Source organism: Lactuca serriola, chromosome 8 (assembly GCF_051521515.1).
Source record: "Lactuca serriola cultivar US96UC23 chromosome 8, Lser_US96UC23_V15, whole genome shotgun sequence".
Classification (NCBI taxonomy): domain Eukaryota; kingdom Viridiplantae; phylum Streptophyta; class Magnoliopsida; order Asterales; family Asteraceae; genus Lactuca; species Lactuca serriola.
The window spans coordinates 162,150,863-162,175,509 of NC_136415.1; positions in this window are offsets into that span (position 1 = coordinate 162,150,863).

The following is a 24,647-nucleotide window of genomic DNA, read 5'->3' on the forward strand; positions in this document are numbered from 1 at the left end:
GTGATCCGAGGGTGTGTACTTGAGATTTTCGATGTTGAGTTTCCGATTGATTTAGTTCCTATTGCGATGGGAGATGTCTGTGTCATTGTGGGCATGGACTGGTTGAGCAAATTTGGAGCGGTTATCGACTGCGAGACACAGCTGGTGACCATACAAGACCCTAGTGGGGGAGTTCTTACGGTGTACGGCGAGGGTACATGTTCTGAGTCAGCATTTTGTTCGGCCGCTAGAGTGAGACAGAGTCTACAATAGGGCTGTAGTGGGTTTGTGGCGTATGTGATGGATACGAGGGTTGATTCAGGGATGCCAAGGTCAGTTGATGAGGTTCTGATAGTGCGAGAGTTCCCGGATGTTTTCCCAGAGGAGTGGTCGGGCATGCCTCCTGAGAGGCAGGTAGAGTTTCGTATCGATTTGGTTCCGGGGGCAGCACCTATCGCCAAGGCGCCCTATCACCTTGCACCTCTAGAGATGCATGATTTATCCTCGCAGCTTCAGGAGCTGCTGGCGAAGGGGTTTATTTGGCCGAGCAGTTCGCCATGGGGAGCGCCTATCCTCTTTGTCAAGAAAAAGGATGGTTCACACCGGATGTGCATTGATTACCGAGATTTGAACAAGTTGACGGTCAAGAATCGTTACCTGTTGCCAAGGATCGACGATTTGTTCGATCTGTTACAGGGAGCATCTTGGTTCTCCAAGATTGACTTGAGGTTTGAATTGTTGGGTTTTGAGCATTCTAACACTCCTAAGTGTACATGCAACCCTAAATACCTTGGATCTATGTTTTCTCTATTATACATGCAAATAAGAACATCCAAGGTATTATCCTAATCTAGCATACAAAACAATGACTATAGCAAGATAGAATACATACCTCTTTGGTGTAGAAAGTCTTCATGAAGCTTGAGTGCCTAGTGCCCCAAGTGTGACACCTCAAATGGAATCACAATCATCAAAACACTTAGAATAGCTTGAGAGAATTCTACACTTCATGAAATCGGCTAGCCCTCTCTAGAATAATACTAGTCGCCAATTTTGTCAAGAATAAGATCTTTATATAGTGTTACAATTAGGGCAAACCCTAATTGTCATGACTTTCCATTTCCTTGGATCCATGGGTTCAAATACACCATGGAGCATCCATGGACCATCCTATGGGTTTTAGCCCAACTTGATTATCCATGGAGCATTAGCCCACTATACAAGTATGGATGATTTACACAATTAACCCATATATTTAATTAGTCTTCTTTTGATCACTTAATTAATCCTAGATTAATTCTTGATCAATACTAATTAAATAATCTTATTATTCTTATTATTAATATACTAGAACTTATAATATATTAATAACCATAAGTGTCTTATTTCTCTCATTCTAGTCTATCCAAGTGCATGATGGTATGCAACCCAAATGGACCATGCCGGGTCGGGTCAAGTCTTACCAATTATAGTTATGGACTTAGACATTAATCCAACAGTCTCCCACTTGGATAAGTCTAAAACTATTATTGCGTATGACTTCAGGAACCAACCGGCAATCGTAGCTCTCAAAAGCTTCTGTCAAACTCTGACCTTGTAGATAAACTCTGACCTTTGTCAGTGACTTGTCCATTAGATAAGGGATCATATATTCCTCCATTCTAGATATCATATGCACTGAGACATGGATTATAATCATTCTCTCTGTCCATTTGTTGTTTCCCGATTTCCGATTTATGACGACTGACTAATTGAACAAATCAAATCAGTCCTGGCCCGGCCGAGCACTTCCATTTGTCATCATCAAATCATCGAGGGGCCCACAGATATCGCTTTTATCCCGAAGGTAAAAGGAATGGATAAACTTCGACTCATATGGCTTGTTCTACTACTTGTTGAATCATACACAAAGGCACGTTTTATAGCACAGAGTTACCAAATGCGGTTTCGTGCAATCAATGTACTATCAACTCATAGTAACAACTCATATCTCTAGGTTTGAAGAATATAAGATATTATCGTCTCATGATCACTCGTGATAAAATCCATGAAGTGATTCCAATGAGCGCGGGTTGAATCCAATACTCAGAACTTATGAGCACTCATGATTGTTGTAGCCTTGTCCAACACCTTAGACCTCTACAACCCATCATGACAGTCTTAATTCATATCTACTTCCAACATATGACCGACTGTGGATAGTTTGAATAACTTAGTCATTCCAGAAGAATAACCCAGTTTATTCGGGAAGTCAAAACATGCAAAGTGAAACACAATAATAATAGAATCCAATATGGTATCAACCCTTTGAACATAAATAAAACACCTTTTATTTATCACCATATGATTACACATTATTCATTGTATACTGTTTCAGCTATCAACTTTATTCTTGAATTTAAAACAATAGTTGTCCCATGCTCCAAGCATGTACACTATGTTTTCTTAAACACTAGTCATGCCACACACCAAGTATGCATACTATGTTTGTCTATGATCTTTACTTTGTGAACTAGATCAATTGAACATAACTTCAATGATTCTCTTTTCACACTCCCAAATCCTTACTGCAAATGCAAGAATTCCAAATTCATGCCATTTATTGAAATCTGTTAGATTCTAAACTTATATGCATTGATCCTCTTGTAATGATTATGCACAAAGTCATAAAGACTTGACAACAAACATTACAAAGCATTCCAAAGGAGATCAGTTCCTTGGAAACATCCTTCTTGCATTAAGTTTCCTTAATCTTACACAGATTGAAAAATTCTAACTTTGAAACATTTCCAGATTCCATTTTGACCATCACTTCTGAACAAGAGTTGCCTCCTTACAGACTATGTCAATATGGTCCTTCCAGAATTATCACTATACTTCCAACTGTCCTTGAGCAACCAATCTTTGGTAAACCTTAGATTGTCCTCGACAATTGTTTAATCCTTTTAGTCATATCCAGTTCTAAACCTTTTCCCTTCTTAATGCCCCAGGCATTTGGAAAATTTTAGAACGGATGATTATAGCACATGTAATCGATCCTATATCCGAAGCATATGGGACACGATTCATGATGTCTCACATAAAGACTAAACTAGTCTTTTGCTATAATATGTCCATTTCAATTTGCCAAGTTCTCATAATTCAGATTATGAAAAGGGATGCCGTAATCATAATCGAATTTTAGAACGCAAATAATGGACCCATATACAGAATTTCCTTATGTTGAGCCATTCCAACATGAAATTCATATATATTTCCTTGACTAAATGATTAAAACCTCACGATCTAAGCTTATAGATTTGAGATGAAGTATAATTTCCTCTCCCTTAATTATAGCAAAACAACTTTTCCCAATTGAAACCTTTTGTTTTCTATAATTAACATTGCTAGCTTGCAATACTTAACATAATTATCATGCTCCCACTAACATGATGATTATTAGCATAACACTTATGCTCCCACTAGCTTTGACATGTACCCAGAAATCAGCTCACTTTCTTACCAAAGTTCAGATTTCTGATACTAGATTGTTTTGATAAGACTTTATCAAAATCATACACCTTCCTTTAGATAGCACACTTGTGAGTCTAAACAGTTATGAAGAGGTATGCCGTAATCATAATGGTTAGACCTTTTTGCCACTTCTCACAAGTCCATATTAGTGTGCCGGTTCACCACATGCGCTCCACTAACGACTTTGAGAATGCAAATATCACAATTGCTATCTAGCTAAAATCTACTTAGTGAAAGTGTTTCCTCACCATCATTTTCATGAATCGGAGAGAAACCTTATGACACTTAGATTTACTGGTGTATGTGTTCTTATCCATGTGAATGGTCAAAATCATAGTCACAAGACAAGGATAATGACAAACCCAAACTCATATGGACTGAACTCAATCTTAATTTCTTGCCACCTGGCAGCTCAAGGGCCTACCATTGCTTCCAAGTTGTTGTGCAACCAATTGAGAACTCTAAGAACTCATATGCAAAGCCAACTTTAACTGGAATGGGCACAGAATAAGTCAACACGATAGGTTATAAACCTCAAGTCGTGTGCTAGTGAAGAACTTCAGGTTTTATTCTTGATTAGTTCTTGAGACTTTCAAGACCTTTAAGACTCCCACTGTCCTCTTGACCTATAAGACTCCCTTGTCAAATATCCAAGAGATAGTGTGGATTCTAATCAAGACAAACACTTCACACAATTGGCCTTAGTTGGTCTTTGTTTTATCCAAAACATCACAACTTACCAATTTCAAATGTACAAGAGTAGAAAACTTTTACTCTTACATTTGACAAGTGTTTTAAACCTTCTTTAAGACATGTCACTCAAGTTACAATCTTGGAGTATGACTCTAAGACTTGTATTGGAACGAAGTATGACTCATCTTCTTGATTTAACCATTTCAACAATTCAAGATCCCTCTTCTTAGTCATAAGAATGCACTAAGATTTCCTTAGAGAACTAATTGTGCTATGGTTTCTTAATCATTAAGATGATCACAAAACTGATACTAAAGTACTCTCCCATCTTTTCAGATTTGAGAAACTTTTATCCTTCTGCCTAATTTGATTCTTCTTATTCGCTCTGCCTTACATTGGAACCTTTTTTCCAATGTCTCAGAGTTACACTTAAGCATGTAAGTATAATCATATTTACTGAGCTTTAGTAAACTATGACGAATAGTCTTATCAAACTTTTATGGTGGACTTAATCAGTGCACAAGAATGTGTACTCGATCCTTTAGTCCTTTACTTGAATCACACATCCATGTGAACAAGTAATTAGTCTTAATTTTCCAAAACTTGAAAGTTCTCATTCATCATGCTATACAACTTGCATGATTCCAAGTTCCGGTCCAATTGAAACTTGGGTGATGAGAATCTTTCCTTATTTGGTAAATCTAGACATTACCACAAATGAAAGAATCAATTTCATATTTCCACTCTTGCTCTTAATGGAATCATATAAGCAACAATTTTTCCTCAAATGCCATTGTAAGGATATTTTAAAATAAATAAAATCAAAAATTTTTCCTTTTATTTTAAAACTTTGCGGAAAAACTATCCTTACAATCCATATGAAAACTTGTTGTTATCTATTCCTAAGCAATATCTCATAACTCCTAAGAAGTAGCTCAAGAATCCGATTTTTCAAACTATAGAAATCCATCTATGCGATCAGATTCAGCATATTCTTTCTTTAAGTTTCTTCACTTTCCTTTGATTCTTAAACATCACCATGTGACCCAGTCACATTATGTATCAAGAATCTCAGGATAGAAACTTAACAGAGTTAGATAGTGGACTTTACTTGAAGTAGAGTCAAACTTATTGACTTTAACTTCCTTAGGTAAATTTGGCAGTTTCGCAACCATTGCCCCTTTCTTTGGCAATATAAACATATGGACCCTTTGATAATGGTACATGAGACTATCACAGACTTAGTTTTTCTCTTTACCATTTGGTCAACCGAGTTGACTATGGCCGATCCCTTTCCATTGGGAAGAGAATGCTTTACCGGATATCCAATGTCATCATTGTCAATGTCCATAAAGTTTTAGGAAGTTGATCTTAGAAAAGATCATTAAGGGTCTTGTCATAGTCTGTTTCATAGGTGTTCCAAAAGAACTCACTATGTGACTTAGAAAGTAGTTGAACCACCAACTTTCTCAATACTTTGACACCCAACTCTCCCGGCTTGTCAATATGTGACTACATGTCCAAGATGTGCTCACACCTAGACCTTGCCTTGCCAATAGGGCTTGAGTGACCTTAAACTTTTCAAGATCTTGTGGGTTAGGGAGAATAATTGAAGGAGGTGAAGAAGTATGATATCCATGGGACATCATCTTCATTAGGAAAGCTTGTTTCAAGAGATTTGGGAAGATCATAAATGTCTAAACCAGACATCTTTTGGGAGATATTCAAGATAGTTGATTTTAAGTCCTTAATATGACACCCAATATGAAATATTAAGGCTAGGACCCAACAAACTATTTTATAACTTAGAAGAGGTATGCCGTAATCCAAGCTATAAAATATTTGAAGGTAGGTGAATGACGATTCACCAATTTCCACCAAGATAAACGAAATGTATTATTAGGTTTTAACTGGTTTTGAAACTCCTAGATTTTTGAGATTCATTGAACTGTTCAAAGGCATGTTTCAATCTCGAGTGTGCCCTTCAGGTTTTGTGACTGGGATGCCGAGGATCACAAAACAAGGTGTGAAGTAACCATGCAAATCACTTGGTACCCTTAATAAATTACCCCTCAATCGATGTGCCGGTTAACCACACACGCTCCATCGATACTATGATAAATATTAAGTCACCCTTTACCTACCTTGTTAAGTCCAAGTTAGTGTGCCGGTTAACCACACACGCTCCACTAACGACTTAAACAAAGTGCAAAGTGTAATTTCATGGATTAGCACCTTATTCACATTTTTCCTAAGTAACTAAGATTGGGTATTATTAAGAGTTTAGTTACTTAGTATTATCATTAATACTTTTAATGAAGGGAGAATTCTAGTCCTGTCAAACCCGTTCGGCTAACGACCCTCCACCAGTCAAGCAAGCGGTGGGTGAGAGTGGACACCCATTAAGTTGCCATTTTATAGGCAACAACCTTATACCCACCTTATAGACCGGCTTCGTGAATGAGGCGTACTAGCGGTAAGACTGACTTTACTCTTATACATATATATATTATTAACTTATAATATTATAAAGTATAAGGGTTGAATTTTAACTTTTAAAATTCTAAGGGCTAACTTGGAATTAAAGTATTCATACTTGAAAACTTTTCAAATTCCAAAACTTGAGGGCAAGTTTTGAAACTATTCAAAACTAATTAATTCCATAACTTATGTGTTTAAAGTAGTTTTAATCCAAAAACTCTTCAAGTTCCATAACTTGAGGACAAGTTATGGAAGACTTTAAACTAATAAAAGAAGTAACTTTTTCCTTTATTTTATAACTTATGGATTTAATTATGGTTACATATTTTTTCTTTAATGAAGTGACTCTTGAACTTCCATAACTTGAGGACAAGTTATGGAGTCATAAAAAGTTATTCAATGACACAAGACTCTTCATTTTGTAACCATTGCCAACTCTGAATTTTATGAGTCTTTAATGTGACTCTTCATGTAACTTGGGGACAAGTTACACAAACACATTTTATACTCAACTCTTAGATTAAAATGGATTGAAAACAACTATTTCACTCAACATTTCTATTAATCTAAGCAACTCATAAGAACAAGATAATTCAGATCAAACTTTTTCATGTAATTAGTCTAAACCTTAAACTAATACAAAACATGAATCTATTGACAATTATCTTTGAAAATGGATTAGCATGAACATTACCACATCAAAACAAGTTTATAAGTTCAAAAACAACTTAGGGTAATGTTCCTAGTCCATTTCTAGCCAAAAAACTCGAAAATATGCTGTCTGGGGGTCCAACTCGTCGAGTGCATGAACAAACTCGGCGAGTTGGATCGAATTCATCACTTTTTAGGCATGGACTCGCCGAGTCTGATGATCAGACAGCACCAGATTCGTTTTTTCAGCTTCTATTGCAGGTATAGCAAGAAAACAAGCCTAGGCTCTGATACCACTGTTGGGTTTTGAGCATTCTAACACTCCTAAGTGTACATGCAACCCTAAATACCTTGGATCTATGTTTTCTCTATTATACATGCAAATAAGAACATCCAAGGTATTATCCTAATCTAGCATACAAAGCAATGACTATAGCAAGATAGAATACATACCTCTTTGGTGTAGAAAGTCTTCATGAAGCTTGAGTGCCTAGTGCCCCAAGTGTGACACCTCAAATGGAATCACAATCATCAAAACACTTAGAATAGCTTGAGAGAATTCTACACTTCATGAAATCGGCTAGCCCTCTCTAGAATAATACTAGTCTCCAATTTTGTCAAGAATAAGATCTTTATATCGTGTTACAATTAGGGCAAACCCTAATTGTCATGACTTTCCATTTCCTTGGATCCATGGGTTCAAATACACCATGGAGCATCCATGGACCATCCTATGGGTTTTAGCCCAACTTGATTATCCATGGAGCATTAGCCCACTATACAAGTATGGATGATTTACACAATCAACCCATATATTTAATTAGTCTTCTTTTGATCACTTAATTAATCCTAGATTAATTCTTGATCAATACTAATTAAATAATCTTATTATTCTTATTATTAATATACTAGAACTTATAATATATTAATAACCATAAGTGTCTTATTTCTCTCATTCTAGTCTATCCAAGTGCATGATGGTATGCAACCCAAATGGACCATGCCGGGTCGGGTCAAGTCTTACCAATTATAGTTATGGACTTAGACATTAATCCAACATGAATATCATCAGATGAGGGTGCGAGATGAGGATATCCAGAAAACAGCGTTCAGGACTCGTTACGGGCATTACGAGTTCGTGGTGATGCCTTTCGGGCTCACCAATGCACCGACAACGTTCATGGATCTCATGAACAGAGTGTGCAAGCCGATGTTGGACCGCTCGGTGATCGTGTTCATCGACGATATATTGGTGTATTCGAAATCCAGAGAGCAGCACGAGGAGCAATTGACGGAGATCCTTCGAGTTTTGAGATCGGAGAGGCTTTACACCAAATTGTCACACCCCCGAACCAGACGGCGGAAACGTCCGAGGGCTATTGTGACTTAAATTGAATACCATCACAATGATTATAAATGAATCATAACATAATTCATCACCATGCATTGAAATAATACAACTGATATTGTTTACATCCATTACATTGTTTTAGTCATTACAGTTTCATAACATAAACCGTTTGATAGATAATCTAAGCAAAACACCATGACATAACTTGGTACTTATTCTTCGGCTTACCTGTTACCTGAGAATACAAGTTATTTTGAAAAATGTCAACATATGAAATGTTGGTGAGTTCATAAGTAATGTTGTAATAAAATGATTTGGTGTAGTTTGTAAACCCAGAAAATCCGATATTTTCTGAAAAGAGTATTTGTTTAAAAAAAAAGTGTGAACATCCGTAAATATGCTTGTTGATTTTTAAAACAAGTAAAGTTGTTGAACTTTGTATACGTCACACAAGTGAAAATGTTGAACTTCCCAGGAAAACCCGATGTTTTCCCAATACGTAAAATACATGACTTGTTTATTGTTATACCGATACGTCAAATGTTTTTGATTGCCCGGGTGGCGTTGGATTAATTAGGGTTTGCGAGCTATTATAATCACGCATTAAGAAAATGACTAGTTTATAACTACAAATTACGAACGATCCTTAAAGGCGTCCGTCGTTACTACTCACTTAATCCACCCACCCTGATTACTATTGTTTAATGTCCTGAATCTGTTTACTTTGATTTCTCATAAGCCCAACAACCGAGGAGAAAGGAGGGTACGAAGCCCCCTTTTGTTCCATGAGTTATTCAAGGCTATCGGGAATGCAAAAGACACTTGGCCCAACTCGCATTTGACTTCTCGACCTCACTAGCAGTACTAATTGGCCACTTTAGAGCTATTGAAAGTCCTTTTACATGGAATTGGGTCATAGAAGGCCCATTAACACGTAAGCGTATTCCCTTCGGGCCCAAAGATTATGTTATCGGGCTAGCAAGGCCCAACAAGCATAATTTGAACCTTCCAAGCCCAAAGTTTGTAAGTTAACTCATCATAATTATCGCATGTTTATTGAATTGCTTTGGTTTTATGATTTTGTTTTGTTATTGATTCGAGACCGAATCAATTCGTTTTGTAACGATATTTGTTGTTGAGAATGTATTTGTTTTTCCGTGTCGTCGGTAGTCGTGGATCTTGTATTTTGTATTAGTGAATTTATTTGTTTGAAAATGGATTTTGATCCTTTTCATTACCCTCCTTTTTATAAAAATAACACTTTTGGTCCTTTTTAATAAAAGAGTTTCATTTTTAGTCCTTAAAATACTTTTCTTGACACTTTTGTATAATTTATTTGATGAAAACACGATTCTTAACCCAAAGTTTACTTGGTTGACGGCTTCAGCCCCTCTAGAATAGTGATTCTCGGTTAAGGACTCATTTTTCACAACTTTTACAGTTTTAGCCCAAAATCTAAGAAGTTTGCATTTTTGGTCCTTTTTGATAAAGAAAAGCATTTTTGACCCTTATAAACATTTTGTTATGCTAAATACCCCCTGTTTTACAGAAAGTTACATTTCCAGCCCCTCAACTTGTAAAATTTCGCATTTGGAGGCTTATTGGGCTGAGAAGCCCATAATTAGCCCATTAGGTTAAAAATTTACATTTTAAGTACTTAGAAGTTTCTAAAAATCAGAAAAATATTTATGGAAACTGTTTTGGCCCCTTTTAACCTTCAAGAAACCGTGACTTGTTGATTTTTACCCCAAGTTTGTATTTTTGACAATTTAAGCCCAAAAATGGGTTTTATGTTCAAGTATGTTCATTCTAACCTTATAAACTATTTTTCTTGACTTGATTAGTGTAAAATAGCTTAAGTTATGTTTATTTCCTTCCTCATGTCTTAGATCTCGGTTTTACACACTTTTTGATAACATATTCATCACAAAACACATGATATCACACACATACATGCATCAAATCACACATAGCATACATTTACACATAGATCTACACATTTTCTTGTATTCTCCCCCATAAAACTCATAAAAACCGAAAAGAAAGGGGTATGAAACTCACCTTGAGTTGTGGATCGGTTTTGAAGAAGATTTGGAGAAGTTTGGTGCTATTTTCGGCCCTATCAAGTTCCTTGGATGGATCTCGAACTTGGTGGGTTCTAAGATGCAAAATCATGAACTTGAATGGATTAAGAGATGATTTTTGATGGAAAGAAGTGAGTTAGATCATAGATTTAAGCACCAACTTACCTCGAATGACGAGTTTTATGGAAGAAATTCCTTGAACACCTCTTAGATCTCGAAAATTTTGAGAGAATGGAGAGAGAGTTTCTTTGAGAGAATTTTGAATGAAGTGTGTGTGTGTGGTGTTTGGATTCGGCCGAGAGGGAGAGAGGGGAGAAGAGAGAGGTCTTGAGGTGATGTGTGCATGGAGATATGGGATAAATTTCATGGAAAACCATTATGTAAAAATGAGGTGGCCATGAGAAGTCAACTCCTTCTTTCATTTGGGCTTGGACCGAGATTTGGAGAGAAAGAGGAAAGAATTGGGCCCTTAAATGCCTAAGTCCAAATCATAGATAATTTAGATAACTATCGGCCCAAAATAAATCAATAAATGATTTTTATGGCCCATTAGGGCTAATTAGGTTAGTTATAGCCCAAATGAGGTCCATTAAGGTGTTTTATTTCATTCTAGGCCCAATATGGCCCAAAATGTTAAAATAAATGAAAGTGGGTCCAATTAGAGCCCATTCAAGAGTTCTAAGCCCAAGATAGTCCAATTGGAAGCTTATTGGTCCATTGGGCCCAATAAGGAAATCCTAGTCCAAAATGGACTTAAACAAGGATTTCTTGGTTGTCAATAGTTTGTTGGCTATTGGTAGTGCATATATGATGTGTTTGATTGAGATTTTGTTGTTAATGAATAAGTATCTTACATGCTTTCCCATTGTTGGTTTACATTTGTTATCTTTGTTCAATGTTTATAAGGCTTCAAATTCCTAGTTGTGACATCATCCCCCCATTAGAGGGAAATTCGTCCCGAAATTCTTTTGAAAGCCCGATTTGAGAATGTCAGAATAGATGAGGGTACTTTTGCTTCATTTGATCTTCGCTTTCCCACGTGAATTCTAGCCCACGCTTTGCGTTCCACCGTACTTTCATGATCGGGATGCGACTTTGCTTAGTACGCTTCACCTCTCTGTCCATGATTTCGACTGGTTCTTCAACGAACAGGATATTCTCGTTGATTTCAATTTCGTCAAGGGGAATGACGAGAGTTTCATCGGATAGGCATTTCTTTAGATTGGAAACATGGAACACGGGGTGAGCACTGCTGAGCTCAGCAGGTAGCTGCAGTCTGTACGCCACTGAACAAATTCGGGCAAGAATCTCGAAAGGTCCAATGTATCGTGGGTTCAGTTTTCCCCGTTTTCAAAAACGAATGACCCCTTTCTAGGGAGAAACTTTTACCAGCACTCGATCCCCGACCTGAAACTCTAAGGGGTTTTGTCGTCTATCAACGTAGCTCTTTTGTCGGTCGCGCGATGCTTGTAGTCGAGCTCTGGTTTGAACTATCTTTTCTGTGGTTTCTCGTATGATCTCTGGTCCCGTTAACGTCTTGTCTGATGCTATTTCCCTCGCTAGTTGGGTGTCGCCCACCTCAGCCCAACACAACGATGATCTACACTTACGTCCATATAGCGCTTCGAAAGGAGCGACCTTGATGCTCGAATGGTAACTGTTGTTATACGAGAATTCAACTAAGGGTAAGTGGGTATCCCAGGACTTCCCAAAGTCTATCACGCATGCGCGAAGCATGTCTTCGAGCGTCTGAATGGTTTGTTCGCTTTGACCACCCGTTTGTGGGTGATAAGCAGTGCTCATGTCGAGATGGGTTCCCAGTGCTTTCTGAAGTGATTGTCAAAAACGTGAAGTGAACCTACTATCTCTATCCGAGATGATAGACACAGGTACTCCGTGAAGCCTCACAATTTCTCGAATGTATATTCCTGTCAGTCTCTCCATCTTGTAGGATTCTTTTATTGCAGGAAATGAGCGGATTTCGTCAGTCGGTCAACTATTACCCATATAGTGTCCAATCCATCTGATGTCTTGGGTAGCTTGGCCACAAAGTCCATAGAAATCCCTTCCCATTTCCACTCGGGAATTACTGGTTGCTGTAACAACCCTGAGGGCTTCTGGTATTCCACCTTTTACCTTGGTGCAAGTAAGGCATTAGCTGACATAGGTGGCAATTTCTGCCTTCATGTTAGGCCACCAATAATGTTGTTTAATATCCAAGTACATCTTGTCCGAACCCGGATGGATGGAGTATCGCGTCTTGTGAGCTTCACTCATAACTACCTCCCTAAATCCTCTAAGTTTAGGGACCCAAATACGGTTCATGAAATAGTGTACTCCGCCTTCATTTCACCTCTAGATTCTTCTCCATTCTGTGTAACGCTTCGCTTGTTTTGTTTTCCACCTTTATGGCGTCTGACTGGGTTGCCCTGATCTAAGTGGTTAGGTGAGATTGGATGGTTATTGAGAGAGTTTTCACACGACAATTAGAGTACTCTTTCCAGATCAAGGCATCAGCTACCACATTAGCCTTGCCTAGGTGGTACTTGATTTCACACTCATAATCGTTTAATAGTTCAACCCATCTTCGTTGCCTCATATTCAACTCTTTTTGATTCAAGATATGCTGGAGACTCTTGTGGTCCCTGAAGATGGTGAACTTCGTAAAGGTAATGCCTCCAAATCATTAGGGCGAAGACCACTGCTCCCAACTCTAGATCGTGGGTTGTGTAATTCACTTCGTGTGTCTTGACTTGCCGGGATGCGTAAGCTATCACCTTTCCACACTGCATGAGAACGCAACCTAAACCCTGGTTTGAAGCGTCACAGTAGACTAAGAAATCTTTCGTTCCCTCTGGTAGTGATAGTACCGGGGCACTGCAGAGTGCTCGCTTCAGAGTTCGGAATGCAACTTCTTGTTTGTCCGTCCATTTGAATGGTACGTCCTTTTGTGTAAGCGAGGTAAGTGGCTTGGCGATCTTAGAGAAGTTTTGAATGAACCTCCTGTAGTAACCTGCTAGTCCTAAGAATTGGCGAATTTCTGTGGGTGTTGTCGGGACTGCCCATCCTTCGATGGCTTTAACCTTAAAAGGATCCACATGTATTCGTTCCTGACTAACAACATGACCCAAAAAGCTCACGCTACGGAGCCATAACTCACACTTGGAGAGTTTTGCGTATAGCTTCTCAGTTCGCAGGGTTTCCAAGATTTGTCGGAGATGTTGGCCATGCTCTTCTTCGCTTCGGGAATAGACTAGAATGTTGTCAATGAAAACAATAACAAAGTTGTCGAGGAATGGTTGGCAGATTCGATTCATTAGGTCCATAAATGCGGTAGGGGCATTCATTAGACCGAAGGGAATTACGACAAATTCATAATGTTCGTAACGAGTTCGGAAAGCGGTTTTGGGAATATCCTCTTCCTGGACCTTGAGTTGATGGTACCCAGATCGTAGATCTATCTTAGAGAAGTAACTCGCTCCTTGGAGCTGGTCAAATAGTGATGGGTTTTGGTCATAAGACATCCTATGTGCTCATACAAACCCTAAAGCTCGGATCTAGGTTTCTCTATTGTACATACTTTGAATCCAAGACTTTGAACCCTAATTCTAGCATATGGAAATCAGAATTCACATGTAATTAGGTTTAAGAACATACCTTGATTGTTATATAGCAATAACAATCCAATTCCTCCTTGAATTGACCTTGGAAAGCTGAGAGTCACAAGTGTCACTCCTCTAATGGCTTACAAACACCATAAGCAAGTGGAGAAGGTATAAAGAGAGAGGAGGGAGGTTAGAATTCGTCCTTAGGACCTCTTGGGAAGGGTTAGCCAAATTCATAAGCCTTAGGGGGTTTATATAGGTGTAAAGATTAAGGTTTTAGTCCTTATCCTTATCTAGTTGCTTGTCCACCAAGAAACCATAAGATAAGTCCTAGAAACCCTTATCCTAGTCGAATTCTAAGGGATTTACACCTCAAATTCGTTCACCATATATATAAGATAATCCTTACCTTATTTTGTAACTATCACATAATTACAATTCAGCCCCTCTAGTTTAATTAATTACACTTGATCACAAAATTAATTCTTAATTAATTATTGACCAATATTAATTAAACAAATATGATTTCTCCTTTAATATATTATTCTTATAACATATTAATAAATCATAATAACCTCTCTCTCTTTATTTATTTCTCCAATCAAGTTGCTTTGGTGAAGGCAACCCAAAAGGACCATGCACCATCGGGTCAAGTACATACCAAAATAGTTATGGACTTAGACACTAATCCAACAGTCTCCCACTTGGATAAGTCTAATAACTATTCTGTGTATGACTTCGGATCCCGATCTGCAATCGTAGCTTTCCAAAGTTGTTGTCAACTCTGATCATATCAAATACGCATGTCCTTAGATAAGGGATCATATATTCCTCCATTCTAGATATCATATGAGATATGATTTCAAATCATTCTCTTTGTAATATATCTCGATTCCCGATTTATGATGACTGACTAATTGAACAAATCAAATTAGCCCTAGCCCGGCCGAGCATTTACGTTTGTCATCACTAAATCATCGAGGGGCCCAAAGATATCGCTTTTATCCTACTTTGAATAAAAGGAACGGATAAACTTTGATACAATGCTCGCTTGCACTCACGCACCGAATCACACACAACAATATGTTTTACAACACCAAGTTACTAGTGCGTTTACATATTATCAATGTGCAACCGATTCGCAAGATACAACTCACACATCTCGGTTTCAAGAATATAAGATGTTATCGTCTCACCAATCACTCGTGATACAATTCATGGAGTGATCCAAGTGAGCGTGGGTTTAATCCAATGCTCAAATCATATTCGTAAGCACTCATGAACGTTGCAGCAAACATTTGCTTATGTCTAATGCTCTTTAGACAATCCACACACCAATTCACGACAGTCTTCATTCATATCTACTTCCAACATATGAACGACTGCGGTCTGTTCGAATAATTCGATTATTCTTAATAACCTCAATTATTCTGGAAGTCAAAACATGCAAAGTGAAACACAAGAATAATACTAATCCCATATGGCCTCAAACCTTTGAGTATAAATAAAACACCTTTTATTTATCACCATATCGATTACTCATTATTTGTCATTTCGGTTAATCAACTTCTTACTTGAATTCCAACACTTGTCCCATGCTCCTAGCATTCACACAATGTTTACCTATGGTTCTTACTTTGTGAAATAGATCACATTGAACACATTTCCAATCCTTCTCATTTCACAACTCCAAATCCGTTTTTCATAAGTCAAAGAATATCAAATTCTTGCTACTTATAGAATATGCTAGATTCTAACATTCTATGCAACTATCCTTTCGTAATGTCACTGCACCAAAGTCACAAAGACTATTGCCAATGATATTACAAAGTCCTCTATCGGAGATTGTTACAAGACAATTCCATAGACGTGATGTCTCTCACTCAAAGTACATTCTTTGAACATCCTTTTGCATAAAAGTTTCTAATCTAGTCATAGATTTCTCAATATTCAATTCCCAATATGGACACACTTCCATATGTTCCATATGATAACTCACTCTTAATAGAATCTTATCTATTCGTAATGATGTCGATACGGTCCATCCAATATGGAAACATTTCCATATTTTCCAATACTATACTTCCAACTACTCACAAGCGACCAATCCTCGTCGAACTTTGGGTTGTCCTTTGATAGTTGTTTAATTGTTTTAGTCAAAACCAATTCTAGTCCCTTTTCCCTCTAAATGCGCTCGACATTTGGAAAATTTTAGAATGGTCAAACATTAAAGCATCTGTAATCGATCCTATACCCGAAGCGTATGGGACACGACGCATAATGTTTTATTTGCTATGTTCTCAAAATTCGAATTGTGAAGAGGGATGCCGTAATCATAATCGAAATTCTAAGAACACACTTTGTACCTTTGACTAAATTTTATTAACATTTCTCAACCTAAACCTTTAGATTTGAAATGAAGCATAATACTCTCCCTTAATTATAGAAAAACAACTCTTCAACTATTGAGACTTTGCAAAGTATGACTCATGTTTTCTATAATTAATATTGCTAACCTTGCAATACTTTCCTTAATAATCATACAATCATAACATTTATGCTCCCACTATCATGATGATTATTATAAAACATAACACTTATGCTCCCACTAGCTTCGACATGTATTCATAAACATCTTAACTTTCAGAAAACAATACTTATTGAATTTCTTAAGTTCATGTTTTTAATACTTAGTGCTTTGATAATCTTTCATCAAGGCTTCTTGAACTTATACACTTTTGCCTTCGATAGTTCATATGTGTGTTTAAACAACTGCCAAACCTCACAATTCAAATTATGGAAAGGGATGCCATAACCATAATCGAATTTGAGAATGCAATTTTACAATCACTATCTTCTTAAAATCTTTCTTAGTGAAAGCATTTCCTCACAATCATTTTCATGAAGGAGGAAATCTTATGACACTTAGATTTGAGCGGTGTATGTGTTCCTATCCATGTGAATTTGTCAAAACCAAAGTTTATGACAAATTCAAACTCTTATGGATCGAACTTTCTTGATCTCGATTTCTTGCCTTTATGGTAGCACAGCTGCCCAACATGTCTTCCAAGTAGTTAAGAAGCTCACCATTTCCTATCAATGTACCTTTCATTGATTAAGGTGCTTTGCCTTTTATGCGTTCAAAATGAGAACTCATAGAACTCACATGCATAATTAACTTGATTGGATTGGCACAGAATCAAAATAATGTCAACACGATAGGTTGTAAACGTCAACTCGTGTGCTAGTGATGATCGATAAGGTTTATTTGATTTGTTCTTGAAACCTTTCAAGACCATTAAGACTCCTACTGACTCCTTGACATATAGGATTCTCTTTTCAATAAACATTTCTTGACAAACAAATATTCAAGAGTTAGTGTAGTTTTTATCAAAACACTTCATAAATTGGTCGTAGTTGGTCTTTGTCTTATCCAAGACATCACAACTTTCCACATTTAATGAAAGTTACAAACCTTCTTAATACCTTTCACTCAATGTCACAATCTTAACTTTAAGATTTGTTATTGGAACGAAGTATGATTGACTTATTGATTTAACCATTTCTTCAATTCTTGATTCCTCTTCTTAGACATACAATTATACTAAGATTCACTTAGAGGATCAATTGAGATATGGTTCTTAACCATTAAGACCTATCATAAAGCATAAAAGCTACTCTCCCTTCTTCTTAGAACGGAGAAACTTTTATCTTTCTGCCTACTTGACTCTTCTTATTCGTTCTGCTGTTGATTTAAACATTTTCAATCAATTCATAATTACACTTAATCTTATAAGTATAATCATATTTACTAAACCTTTAGTAAATCATGACGAATATCTTGTTATTCTTATGGTGGATTTTGATCAACACAACTTTGTGTACTCGATCTCCTAGTCCTTCACTTGACTCTTTGTCAATGAATTAGCCTAATTTCCAAATACGAAATTTCTCATTCATCGTGCATCCACGTTGCATGATTCCAAGTTTCTGTCCAATTGAAACTTGGGCGATGAGAAACTCTCCCTATTTGGTAAATTCTCGACTTTTCCATAAACACCATAAATAAGAATCATGTCCATTTGTTGTAGAAATATGCAAACACCAATTTTCATAACGATTTCATTGCAAGGAAATAAACAAATAAATAAATAAGTCAAACGAAAATTTATTTTATTTATAAAAGCAGCGGAAAACATTTGTCCTTACAATGCAAAATCCATTGAAAACTATGTATTTCAAAAGAAAAATTTCTAACAACTCTATCATAACTATCTAATATCAAAATCTAATCTTCAAGTCCATGCGATCAAGATCCATTCCTTGTGATTAGATTCATCTTGCTCTTTCACCAAGCTTCCTTTCTTTTCACCGATCCTGTAAAATATTCAAATGCAATCTTATTACATTATGTATTAAGAATTAATGAATAGGAACTTAATGGAGTTAGATAGTGGATTTTACCTAAAGCGCAGCCATACTCTTTGACTCTCCCATCTTCTGGACTCTTCAGGATCTTTGGGCAGACTTGTATCCAACACCCTTTCTTTTGGCAGTAAACGCAGGTTGGTTCTCCTAGAACGTCCTCGGAAGCATGGTCGGTTGACTTTTCCAACAAATACGGTCCATTGCTTTGCCAAATCATTTCTGATTCAGCAGCAATGAGCATGTAAGTTAGGTCAATGAGGCTGTCGTCATGATTCATCATATAATAGTTTCTTTTGAACTCATTATATGATTCAGGAAGTGACTGCAAAACCCAATTCACAGCCAACTGATCTGGGAATGACACACCCAACATTATCAACCTCTCAATGTGTGATTTCATTCCTAGAACGTGGGCACACACGGGTTTACCATCTTCATGTTTCATTTCCAATAGGGCTTTAGTGATATTGAACCTTTCAATTCTTCGATCTTGTGGGTTGGGGAGAACAATAGGAGGAGGAGGAGGAAGTGAAGCATGATTTCTCATTCCTCGATTGAATTGTGGAATACCATCTTCATGTGGAATGCTTGTTCCACGGGATTTGGGAAGACCATAGTTGTTGAACTTTGACATCTACAAAACGGGAGAAAAACAAATTCAAGTTAGTTGATTGATTGAGTCCTTAGTAAATCACACAAATGAGATACTAAGGCTAGGACCCAACACAATATTCTACAACTCGGGAGAGGGATGGCGTAACCCTAATTGCAGAATATTTGAAGGTAAGTGAATGACGATTCACTAATTTCCACCACGAAAAACGAAAAAGGAATTTAAGTTTTAAATCTATGAAAACTCCTAGATCCTTTGAGATTCATTGAACTTTCAATGGCATGTTTAAATCTCGATATGCCCCTCTTGTTTGTGACTGGGATGCCGAGGATCACAAAGCGGGTGTGAATAACCATGCAAACTTACATGGTGCCCTCACATGTTACAGTCACCTATTCGATGTGCCGGTAAACCACACACGCTCCACCGAACTATGATAAACATTGAGTCACCCTTTGCTACCTTTGCTTAGAACCATTTAGTGTGCCGGTAAACCACACACGCTCCACTAACGTCTTTGCAAGGGCACAAAATGTAATTTCATGGAATTGCATCAATTCACTTTTGCCTAAGTAACTAAGATTGGGAATTTTATGAAACATTTAGTTACTTTAATAATTCATTATACTTATAATGGAAGGTTTCGTCCTATCCTACCCGTTCGGCTAACGACCCTCCACTAGTCAAGAGTGTGGTGGGTAAGAGTGGATACCCATTCAATCGCCATTTTATAGGCAATTTCCTTAGACACCCCTTATAGACTAGCTTCGTGAATGAGGCCTACTAACGGTAAGACTGACTTTTACTCATACATATATATAATGTTAGACTTTTAATGTTATATATAGTATAGGGTGTATTTTATATTTTCAAAATACTAGGTGGTCTAATTTAACGATTATACTTTTAATTCAATTAAATTGTAAACCTAAACTTTTATGGATTTATTAAACTTCTTTTAATTATACACCTTAATTAATTAATAAAACCATAAGGGTGTGATGTGAAATTTTTCAAAACAATACTAGAGTTTTAGAAGTTAACATTCCTAATTAAACTTTTAATCAACTTTTAAATTCCAAAACTTGAGGGCAAGTTTTGAAACATTTCAACACATTAGGGTTTAGAATTTAAATATGCATCAAAATTAAACTATTTAATCAAAATTTAAATTCCAAAACTTGAGGGCAAGTTTTGAAACATTTTTCAAAACATTAGGGTTTCAACTATTTAAATTTCAAAACAACAAAACTTTTGGGGTTCAAATTTAAACTATAAAACCTAAAGGGCCAAATATGAAACTTTTCACAACAACAAGGATCAAATAGCAAATAATTCAAATTAACATTTAATCACATAATTATCCATATTTGATGATTTCTTGCAAAATAATTTATCAATTTACTTAAAATAATTAATCAATTATCTTATAAGGAAACAATTATCTTATTAATTGATAAATATCTTCAATTAGGTTAAAAATATAGTCAAATATATCATATAATCGGATTAATATTAATCTAACATGATAAGGTAATTATCCCAATGCAAAAGCAGCAAGAAATCCTGAGATAAGCACTATCTGACGCACCGACTCGCCGAGTCACCCTTTGGAACTCGCCGAGTAGGGCTGACTCGCCGAGTCCAAGAATGACTCGCCGAGTCAGGTCGAACAGTGAGGCCAAAACACGATTTTCAGTTACATCAAGCATCAATACAATAGAAACCAATCATGGCTCTGATACCACTGATGGGTTTTGGTCATAAGACATCCTATGTGCTCATACAAACCCTAAAGCTCGGATCTAGGTTTCTCTATTGTACATACTTTGAATCCAAGACTTTGAACCCTAATTCTAGCATATGGAAATCAAAGTTCACATGTAATTAGGTTTAAGAACATACCTTGATTGTTATATAGCAATAACAATCCAATTCCTCCTTGAATTGACCTTGGAAAGCTGAGAGTCACAAGTGTCACTCCTCTAATGGCTTACAAACACCATAAGCAAGTGGAGAAGGTATAAAGAGAGAGGAGGGAGGTTAGAATTCGTCCTTAGGACCTCTTGGGAAGGGTTAGCCGAATTCTAAGGGATTTACACCTCAAATTAGTTCACCATATATATAAGATAATCCTTACCTTATTTTGTAACTATCACATAATTACAATTCAGCCCCTCTAGTTTAATTAATTACACTTGATCACAAAATTAATTCTTAATTAATTATTGACCAATATTAATTAAACAAATATGATTTCTCCTTTAATATATTATTCTTATAACATATTAATAAATCATAATAACCTCTCTCTCTTTATTTATTTCTCCAATCAAGTTGCTTTGGTGAAGGCAACCCAAAAGGACCATGCACCATCGGGTCAAGTACATACCAAAATAGTTATGGACTTAGACACTAATCCAACAAATAGATCATCGATTCGTGGGAGTGGATAGCGATTTTTGACAGTGAGCTTGTTTAGTTCCCTGTAATCAATGCACATCCTAAAAGATCCGTCTTTCTTCTTGACAAAGAGGACTGGGGCTCCCCATGGCGAGAAGCAGGGTCGGATGAACCCTTTGCCCAGGAGTTCACTGAGTTGGCTGGACAATTCCTGCATCTCAGCAGGAGCTAATCCGTAAGGCGATTTAGCGGTGGGAGTAGCTCCTGGAACAAGATCAATTCGGAATTCAACTTGTCTCTCTGGGGGTAATCCAGTAAGATCTTCAGGAAATACGTCTGGGAATTCACGTGCTACATGAATGTCTCGAACGTTAACCTCTTCCTTGGTTTTATCCACAATATGCGCCAAGAACGTCAAATCGTTCTTTCGCAAATGCTTCTGTGCCTGGACGCACGAGATGAGACGAAGGTTTGTGCTAGGTTTGTCTCCGTAAATAACTAGGGTTTCATGATTTGGAAGGTGAAGGCGAACGTCCTTCACGTGACAGATAATTTCAGCATGGTGGGGGCTTAACCAGTCCATGCCAATAATCACATCAAAACTCCTAATGGAAACAGGCATTAAGTCTATTTGGAAGACGTGTTGATTTAGAGTTAGGGTACATTCGATGTAGACTTCCCCAGTGGATTCGGTTTTCCCATTGGCCATTTCCACCGTAAAGGTTTCATTGAGCTTCTGGGGTTATTGTTTTAACAAATGTTTAAACTTATTGCTCACAAAACTTCGTTCTGCTCCGGTATCAAATAGGATGCATGCATAAGTGTGGTTTAGGAGGAACGTACCGGTAACAACAGTGGGATACTGAATCGCTTCTCCCTGACCCATGGTCAGCACCCTTCCTGTTCCTCCATTTCCGGGATTGTTGTTATTGGGCAGTTTCGATGGAAATTCCCAGTCCTTCCACATCCATAGCAGGTGTGGCTAGGTCCTGCATTGTTGCCGCCATTGTTGGTGTTATTGTTGTTGCGGTTATTGTTGTTGTTGTTTCCCTATTGTTGGTTCTGAGGAGGGTAGGTCCTGCAATACCTTGTCGTGTGCCCCTTCCGATTGCAACTGGTGCACTGCATCTTTCTGCATTCTCCATTGTGATGGAGACCTCACTTGCTGCACTTAGGAAGATTACCGGAATAAGGTCTAGGAGCACTTGGAGCAGCTGAGGCTGGAGCATGTGGTGTGGATGGAACTTGAGTGGTCGCATCATTAAATGCCACTGTTTGCTGCTTCTTGGACGATTCGGAGCCTTGACGTCCTTTCCTCTTGTTGTTCTTCCCTTTCTTGCTATCATTTTCCTTCTTAATTTCAGTCTCCACTGGCTTCTCACCCTTCTTGTTGTTGTGGTCATACAGCTTCTTGGCCAATCTCTTGGCACTGTCGAAAGTTTCGGGATTTGCAGTTATCACGTTTCCTTGGATCGGGGAGGTTAGTCCGCATATGAATCACTCGATCTTCTTACCTTCTGAGGTGATCATGCCAGGGCACAGCAGAGACAGTCCGCTAAACCTTGATATGTATGCATCTATATCAGCGTTTCGGATAGTGAGATCCCACAGCTCTTGTTCCATTTTCTGAATTTCACCTCGAGGGCAATACTCGGCCATCAACATTTCTTTCATCTCTGTCCATGGCATTGAATTGGCTACAGGGAGTGTCATGGCTTCCTCGTGTCCGTTCCACCAAGTGAGCGCTTGGTCAATGAAAGTGCATGCGGCAAACTTCACCTTCATCTCCTCAGGGCAATCGCATATCTCGAATACCGATTCCACCTTCTCGATCCATCGTTTCAGGGTGATCATTCCTCCAGTGCCGTTAAAGGTTCGTGGTTTGGCGTTGGTGAAGTCTTTGTAGGAACATGTTTTGGTGGGTCCTTGATTCATCCCATTGTTTGAACTTCCGGCCCCTTGTCCGTTGACTCCTCCATTGTTCCCTTGGTGAATTTGTGCCATCGCTGCGGTGACCGCAGTAGATACAGCTGCTTGGAATGCAGCTAAGTCGACTTCGGGTGGGGTTGGCCCAAGGTTTCTGCGAGTGGGTCGTTGAGGCATCTTTCTGTCATGGAACGGAAAGATGTTGAGTGTCTGGGGTTTTTGTGAGGTTGTGATCCTATAAACTAGGTGTGTGGCACAAACTTAAGTAATTCCACAATTTAGCATACAATCATGGATGCGTAACACATAGCAGATTATAACGTCACAGTAAAACATGTAAAATCTTTCATTACTATTACCCGCACTTTGTTACACGAAAATTTTTCTCGAAAGAGCATACATAAGCGGTACTAGTTTGGCAGCATAACGACTCTATGAGTAGTGTAGTCACTTAAACATAGAGTCGGGGTACATAGCATAGATCCTAATGACATAGTAAGATAAATATATCCCTAACACTGTATGGAGTGTCCTATGACAGTGGCGAGATCATATGCTGAAGTGTTGAGCCAACAACTAATCCATCTCAGTCATGTCTCCAATGACCTCATCCCTCTCATGCTCAGCTCGCACTGCACGTGCTTCCATGACGAACAGATATTGTCGCAGGGCGGCAATCTCAGCTTCGGGGGAGCGATTCTCCTCTGCAGGATTCTCTGGCGGGGCGGAATTGTCTTGTTGCGCCTCGCTGACAAATGATGCGGTGTGATCTTTGCCCGAGTCTTGTTCTTCCTCCATGTCATCATCGATCCCCTCGAATTCGTAGTTGGTGTCCGTGTACTCGTCAGGCCCAACGTCGTGTGCTCCTCCTTGATTTTCTTCAGGTTCATCTTCGAGCATCCCGTGAGCCACCAAGACCT